This window comes from Neovison vison, chromosome 1, assembly GCF_020171115.1.
Source record: "Neovison vison isolate M4711 chromosome 1, ASM_NN_V1, whole genome shotgun sequence".
Taxonomy (NCBI): Eukaryota; Metazoa; Chordata; class Mammalia; order Carnivora; family Mustelidae; genus Neogale; species Neogale vison.
Genome location: NC_058091.1, coordinates 36659989 through 36668579, shown reverse-complemented (window position 1 = coordinate 36668579; position 8591 = coordinate 36659989). Strand labels below are relative to the sequence as shown.

Sequence of the window (8591 nt, the reverse complement as noted above, 5' to 3'; positions counted from 1 at the left end):
AGATCAATCCATTTCTCTTTGTAGAATTCTAGTCTCTGCCATGATAGAATAATTCATAGATGGCCTGCTTCTTCCATCCATAAACTGTAAAACTTGATAGACAATATGAAGCAATTTTTTTTTTTCTTTTGAGGCATTGGAAATCAGACAGTACAAGACTATGATCCTAAAGAAGGAAAACACTTGATTTGAATTCCACGCTCACCTTCTCTTCTGGTGCAATCTGAAAACTATGGTACTGGGAAATGGGACACAAATAAGATCATCAGGTTATCAAGGTGGAAGTGACAGTAATCAGATTCCAGATATTATGAGGAATTTTATATTTGTCAGTCAGGGAACTGGAGGTGAGGAAACTATATAGAGGGGAGTCTCAGAAATTTGCATGGGTTTCCTCCTGAGTTCTGGCCAAATACTAAACCTATATGTAGGTCAGGCAAAGCCTGAAAGAGAACAGTCACTGGGAGACTAAAAACTGGATGGAGATTTCATAGGTCCCACAGTGGTAAGAGATACTAAAGCACAAGGAGATACCTTGTTGAACACAAAAGGAATTTGACTGAGAAAAAAGAAAAAACACACTGTGAAGCAAGGGCTAATCTGGTCTTACACTAAGCATTATAGTAGATCCATCTTAAACATAACCAAAGCTGAATGAGGCCTGGCTAAATGATAGTAATTATACTTCTTTCAAAATAAAAATCAACACTCTTTAAAGGAAGACAATATAATCACAATACTCAGCAGCATAATAATGCAATGTACATTAAACAACAACAACAGGCATTTATGAAGAATGAAAATGTGACTCATTACGAGGGGAAAAAAATCAATAGCAACAGCCATAAAAATAACAAAAATCTTGTTATTGGCAGAACAAGAGCTTAAAACACCCACTAAGATACATTCAAGTGTATAAAAAAAGAAAATATCGATACCACATGTTAACGAATGGGAACCTGAGTCAGAGAAGTTAAAACAGAAAAACCAAATAATCAAATAGAAATTCTAGAACTTAAATCTTAGTATCTGAAGTAAAAAATGCAAGAGATGGACTTACTATAGATTTAATACTACAAATGAAGAGATAATGAAGTTGAAGACTGTATAAACTAATTTGGTCATATTTGTCAAGTCTCTTATTCTTTTAAATTTCTTCTTCCTTTTTCTTGCCATGGATTTATCAAAGAAACAATAATTTTTCCTATATAAAGTCCTACATTTTGGATTTAAAGAACACTCTCATTCCAATATCTGATATTTTTCATTTTTTTTAGTGTTTCTTTTCTACTCAGTTGTAAATTCTACTCCCAGTGTTTTCTAATGGAAGTCTCTATCAGTTTCTTAGAAATATTCTGAGATATTTCTGAACCTCTAAAGCAGCACCATATGACAGGATGATATGAGTCATATAAACTCATAAAAGCTTTAATTTTTCTACTAGCCACATTATAAAAAAAAAGAAAGAAAAGAAACTAATTTTAAAAATGAATTTTAAATACTTGACTTATCATAAATAATAACATTTTAATTTTAGATCAAAATAAAAACTTGGGATATATTATGTGCTCTTATGTTTTTCTTTTGGGAGGCACGAAGTCTCCAAAACCTGGTGAGTATCTCATTATGAGTTAATTTTAATCCAGACTTGTTCAATAGCCATATATGGCTATATATAGCTACTGGCCACTCTATGTGACACCTGGGCTCTTGAGATGAAACTACCCCTGATATTCATGCAGTTTAGTGGGGCTTGGTGAATATTTTCAAGCTCTCGCCCACAAATTATATCCTATAGATTATTTTTCCTGTTTCTCTCAATTTTCTCAGTGTGTGGGAGAATATACGCTGGGATTTTCTGGATTCTGAGACCTTAGAGCTATTAGAAAACTCCCTTTTTCTTGCCCCTGCCCCCATTACTTTTGCACAACTATTAAACCCATTAGAGGTCTATGAGAGATCTGCTGTTTCAGTCATGTTCTGGGCATGACTGGGTTGGAGGAAAAATTTATAACTTACTTTTGTTGAAACTTAACTGCTTGGGTGTTTTCTTTGCTGTTCCAATTGCTATTTCTGTTTCACTGTTAAGTTTACAAAGCAAACAAAGCATCATTATTTTGTCCTATTCAGAATTATATCTCCTTAGATTTACCTACATTTTCTACCAATTTGTTCAACAAATCAAAACCTTTTTTCTAAGATTTCTTTTAATGCTTAATAAACTCACCATTGAAAAGTTTCTTTTGTGAATGTTATCTGGTGTCTGCTTAATTTTCTTTTATTATGTTTCATTGGTTTTTTGGTTCATCCCTTTTTTCCCAGTTTTTAATTATATCTTTCCCTCCTTATGATATTATCATTTTGATGAAGTAATCTTTGTATATTTCCTTCAAAGTTTTTTTTTAAATAAATCAAAATCTTATTTCATTTTATTTCTCCTTAATTTTGAATGTCAGTTCTGTTGCACATTTAGTTATTAATTTGTATTATGATTTTAAAGATATTTTCTATTGTTTCCTGGCAGCAAGAGTTGTTGATAAAATGTCTGATATTTGTTCTTCTTTAAGAAACTAGAATTTTGTTCATGGAATCTTTTAGGAAATTTAATTTGTTATTCTTGGGATTCTGAAACTTCATCAAAATGTATTGGCTATGATACTCACTTTCTTGGAACTAGATGTGCCCTTTTGTTCTGAAATCTCCCTCAATTTTAAGAAGTTTTTTTTTGTTTGTTTGTTTGATTTTTTTTTTTTTAATTCTGTATCTGCTTTTTCCTGTTTTCTTTACTTCTGTGACTACATTTGATTGATTTTGGAATTTCTGTACCTATTCTCCATATTTCATTACTTTCTTTAATTCTTCCATTTTCTTTTCCTTTCTTTTATCTTTTCCTCTCTTCTCTTCTCCTCTCTTCTCTTCTCTTCTCTTCAACTGTGGTTTATTTTTAGTTAAGCCAGAAGAAAATACCACCTAATGGGTCTAGAAGATTTCAAGATCTTCAAGATCTTGAATTTTAGGGAGTTAAGTACGAAGAGAGTAGTTGTACCAAACTTTAACTGTTTTGTTTTTTTTATTTTTTACTTCTAGGCATCCTAAAAGAAGGAGCCAAGAGAAAGAAAAAGACACTTTTAAAAATAATAACTAACCAATGGAATAGAAAGTTAAAGGAAGCCTAAGAGGAAACGGACAGTTGTTCTTCTAAGTCAAAAAGGGAAACAAAGGAAAGAAAAAGGAAGAAAGAAAAAGGAGACGAAGAGGAGGAGTGGGAGGAGGGAATGGGGAGGCTGGGGAGAAGAAGGAGCAGGAGAAGAAGAAAAAGAAAAAGAAAAAAATGGTAGGTCTGAGATGCCCTGGCTTCCAGATGAACTAGACATCAATGAGAAGAGGATTGTCAAGGCAGAATGCCAAAGAAAGTCTTACCAAATGTGCAAATAAATTATAATAAATGTGCTGTACTTTAAAATATATGTGTCTTAAACAACTCAACGTTTCTTCTCATTCTGAGTTTAAGAAGTCTTTTTTTTAACTGCTGTAAAGTCATTTACTAAAAATAAATATTATGCTTTCATTACATCATTTTCCTAGTCTTTTTTATATTACAATTAAAAGTCCTACAAAATATGCAAACATATTTACAAAAAACTGAGCCAGCATCATTTAAACACTCCTGTTTTTCAAAATTCCTTGTAAACGGTTTCCAGAAACTCCCCAAAGATTGTTTATTTTTCCCTCTCTTCTTTAAGGTTTGTGTAGGTGTGTGTTTGCATTGTTTAGTTTTAAGATGAAAGTTCCCAGATCTCTCTTGCCTGGAAATTCTCTGGAGCAAGCAAGGAAGATGAGTGATATGGAAGGGGTTGAGGGATTGAGGAGAGAAGGTGAGCAGGTATCCAGATCCTGGGTAAGAAAGGCGAGGGCTATCAGTGGGCCTTTCTGCCTGTGCAGCCTCCACAAGCTGTGGGCACCCATGAGCCTGTAAGTCTGGATGAGTCTGGCCTGGTCTTAGGGGTCAAGGACTTCTGACAGCACTCATGGGGAGAACAGATGAGCACTGAGTCAAAACTCTACAAAAGTACAGTCCTACGACATCTGGGATTTTAGCAGTAATGCTAACATCTATAGGTTTTTGTTTTTTTCCTTTAATTTAAAAAAATGTTTTTTTCTGATTGTTTACCTATTATATAGGTATTTTTTAAACTTCTTTTTAAAAATTATGTACAATTATTATGATTTTAAGAGGAGAAAGAAGCATTTACAGACTTTTCACAATTATCTTGTTTTGTTAGTCCCTTTTTTTTTTTTTTAAGATTTTATTCATTTATTTGACAGACAGAGATCACAGTTAGGCAGAGAGAGGGAGGAAGCAGGCTCCCAGCTGAGCAGAGAGCCTGGGGTGGGGCTCCATCCCAGGACCCTGGGATCATGACCTGAGCCGAAGGCAGAGGCTTAATCCACTGAGCCACCCAGGCGCCCCTGTCAGTCCCTTTTTTAACCTCCTCCTTTCTCATACTGCATGGTTAGTGAGCTTTACTATTTTTGCTGCTTTCCCCAAATATCCATCTATTTGTTCAGCTTAATAGCTCCATCCAGACTTACAATATAGAAAACCATAAGAAAGTGTCATAAACTTGATTGAGGGTAATCAAAGACCTCTCAAAGTATCTAAGAACTATTAATTTGTTGTTTTAAAAGCACTGAAGCTTTGTTTTTTAGTTTTTAAATTTCATTTTTTTATTACATTTTTCAGGGAATCACTCTAAGCTGTTTCAAGAACAGCGATGAGGAGAAAGGAGGATCTCGTCCACCCATCCTCTATTTGACATAGAACTACACATCTGCAATAAAAACTTTGGTCTTTTACTCCCAAAGCTAAAGGAATAACAGAGATGCTCAGCGGCGTCTTCCCAGCTGCCCCATGGGAACCAGGCCTGCCACACAGCCCAAGACTGCCTCAAGTGCCCACAGGCTAGAAAAGTCCTGGGGATCAGTGAGCAGCATTTCTCCTCAGTTCTAGCCCTTCAGCATTCCCATCTGGTCTCAAATTATTTTGTTGTAAAATTGTCCTTTTTTGTGCTTTTTTCCTTCTCAGTTTTCTCCATCATCTTCTTTATGTCATATGTATTTTTCACCCGAACATGTGCCCTCTGAACCCCCAGATTCTATACTTTCCTTAATGAAATGTTACAATTCACAGAGTGTGTCTGGAGTCCCAGCTTGCTTGATATTAGCTGGTATGACAACGGTTCTTATTTTTAGTTTGTGTTGAGAGGGGCTTGTTTTTTAGTGTAGCCTGTTCAGCCTCCTGCCCTGTTTGAGTCCTGGTCTCCCCCAAGCAGAGGAAATAGACCCCCAGAAACTAAGTATGGGTAATTGGCCTCTCTGGGCTGCTTCAGCTGCACTTTGAGCCTCTTCATGCCCATCTGGAAGCTGCTCATGACCTGGTTGGCCTGTTTGTTGGAGCCTTCTCTCTATTGCTGGCAGATTACTGGAACTTACTGAGGACAGAAAGACCTGTCTTACCTGACCATAGTCAGCACGGTGGTCGGCTGGACATGCATACTTCTGACTCCAGTGTAGGGGACTGCACTGGCTGGGCTGTGTGCTGGGTAGGGCTGGATGCCTTTGGTAAACACAGCTTGCACTGCAAGTTGCCCTCTGATCTGTTTCGGAGAGGTTGGTGAGAGGTTCACCCCAGTAGGGGATGGGATGCTAGCCATGCACAGCTGGTGAAGTGATGCTCCAAGAGGTGCTGCTGCCTGAGGCTGAAGTTATGTGTGAAGGCACCAGGCCATTCATGTTGAGGGTCACCATCTGCTGCATCTGGGCATCAGTGAAGGTAGCCATGGGGTTCAGATAGCCATCCTGCTTGACTGACGTCATTAGTACTGCTTGCTGTTATGTCTGTGTCTCTGTGTCAGTGCTATGGGCACCAAAAGGATGGCCATGGGGTTAAACACGCCCATCTGGCCAGCCATCCGTCACATTCACTGGATCATGTTTTCCTTGTCAGAGTCGGCAAACTTGACCACCAGATTGGGTGAGGCTCCCAGCCTAGTCTAGCTCTTTCCATCTTTTTAAAAATGTGTTTATAACACTAAGAAAATTCTCTGAGACCTTTTTCCATTTGATTAATTTGATTTCTGGTATCGGCCATTTTTCTCTTCTGCCTGTTAATTGAAATAATCTTAATTTTACCTTACTAAATTTATTTGCAGTTTATAGGAAACCTAATTCTTTTTTATAAGAGAAATATTATCCTAACCACTCTGATGAAATTACTTATACTTAGAGTCTTTGCCTTTCTTATTAATTCTGTCACTTCAGCTGTTAATTCTTTAGTCTGTTAATTTTGGAATTTAAATTACTTCTCTTTTCTCAACTTTTTTTCTGAACCTTATTCTTTTGTTCAAATTTTTAAAAAGATGCTCTTTGCTTGAGGAATTGCCTTCTGCCCCTATTCACTTTTCTGTGCCTCTCTGTGTGTTTTAAGGAGTGGGAAATGATATTTCTCAGAGTTCCTTGCCAGCTGATTTCTGGCTAGGCTCTACCAATAGTTGGAGGAGGAGGAATGATATCCATGTTAATAGAACAGTAGCTGACACCTACTCTGGAAAGAGCCTCTTTCCTACAGTCAGCAGTCAGAATCAGCCCTTTGTCTCCCTTGGTGCTCTTGTTATCCCCACTTGGAACCTTCTCCAGTGTTCATACTTTGATTTGGTTACTTCCTCTCCCATGCTACAGTATCAATGGCGAGGCCCCTTGTCAAGGTCTAGGTATAGCCATGCAACCTCTCCTGTTCATTGTGGGCTCTAGGGAAATCAACCCCTCCCATCTGCCCCGCAGCTTTACAGATCATAGCTCTTTCCTGCAGTGACTAATATCTAAGTTACCTCACTATTTCCCTTTTGTTCTCTTAGGCCTTCCAATAACCACGTAACCATTTTTCGGTATCGAATTTTCTCTGAAATAGATAAAATGGGTTCTATTTTCCTGGCCTTTGAATCTATTCTCTATCTATTCTCTATCTGTCTTTGGAAGCCTATCATATAGAGTTGCCAGATAAAATACAGGATACAATATTTAGTACATTCTTATAGTGAGAAATTGTCTACTGCATACCTAAATTTAAATTGAATTGAATGTCCTAAATCTTTATTTTTTAAATCTGACAGCCCTATGTTTATATTCCTCAACAACCTGCTCTTTTGGTCATGATAGATTATGGTTTGGAATACACCGCTGAGAGAGATGTGCCGTTGCTGGTCAGATATGAGGCTTCTTGCCTGTTTCTTGAGGTAAATATCTATCTGAGGCATTGTTTTCCCTATCAGTTCTACCACCAGCACTCATTGCCTTAGACCAGCAACAAGTGCAGATGCTGCTACAAAAACAGTGCCCTTTGGGTTTAGGGTATCATACTATGTTGGAATTCATCATAGGAAATCATTAATGTTAAGGGACAGTTTTCTTAAAATAACCCATATGGGTTTATCCTGAGTAAATTTTTATTTGAAGATTTATAGTTTACTCTTCTTCCATTCAATTGCGTTGAATGTGTGCATCTGCTTATTGGATGGTTCATATGTGAATCTTCTTGAAACACTTCATTTACCATCTCTAAATAAAATAGGCCACATAGGCATCCTACCTTGTTCTACAACACTGTAGAAGGTAACTACTTAAATTTCTATTTTTCTTTTAAATTAAGAGAAAAAAATGAAAGATAAACATACAGCTTGTGATTAATGCGAAACCTGAATTTAATCAGTCATGCAAGGAGTTTTTGGACTTCATGTGCAAGACCTAACAGATATAATGGCACATCTCAGAATTAGGAAGCAGATTTAATTAGATAATTAGTATTTTCTAGCTCAGTTCCCATTTTGATTTGTCTTCCCTATTACTCTGGAATTCATCAGATCTCATGTATAGAATGCCAAAATTTAGTTAAATCCTTTCCCTACTCCATGAGTAAAGCTTTCCCGGAGGGAGCTTAACCTAATACCTAATTCTGCGAAAACATAGTTGTACCTTATTACATTTTTCTAATATCTTTATATTTGTTTTCCACATGTGGCAAGATATACAAATAGGGTAATTTGGCAATAAAAGTTAAAGATACAGAAACAGTTGAGTATGATACAGAGAGAGGAAGATGGAAAACATCTCTGTAAATATGAGATTAAGTCCATTAAAAATAATTTTAAATGAATAAAGTAAAAAACCTTAGTCAAGAGTCTTGTTTTTATTAACTTAATTCTTTTTTCATGGCTAACAGAAAAATCTAGGCAAATAATTCATCCACTGTCTTATTTGTACTCAGGCTCAAAAGGAGTTATTGTCCAACTTAAATTACTGAAAAGTGTGGGCAACTAAACTGTAAAAGAGTGAATGCTAAACAATGAATATTAACTATGTTTTCATTAGAAAAAAATATATATGCCTGATTCTTATTCTATACTTCTTATATACTATATTTCAAATCCAGTTATTTCTAACAAACAAACTTATTCTCTTTCTTGTTTACAGGAATATGAGTGACAAATACTCTATAAAATGAAAAATGTCTAAAGATGTTAAATAATTTTTGATAC

At 36.1% G+C, this 8591-nt stretch overlaps 1 pseudogene; it reads right to left on the bottom strand.

Moving 5' to 3' along the window:
* Positions 1-5291: 5291 nt before the first annotated feature.
* LOC122915797 lies at positions 5292-6938 on the bottom strand (annotated as a pseudogene).
* Positions 6939-8591: the final 1653 nt, after the last annotated feature.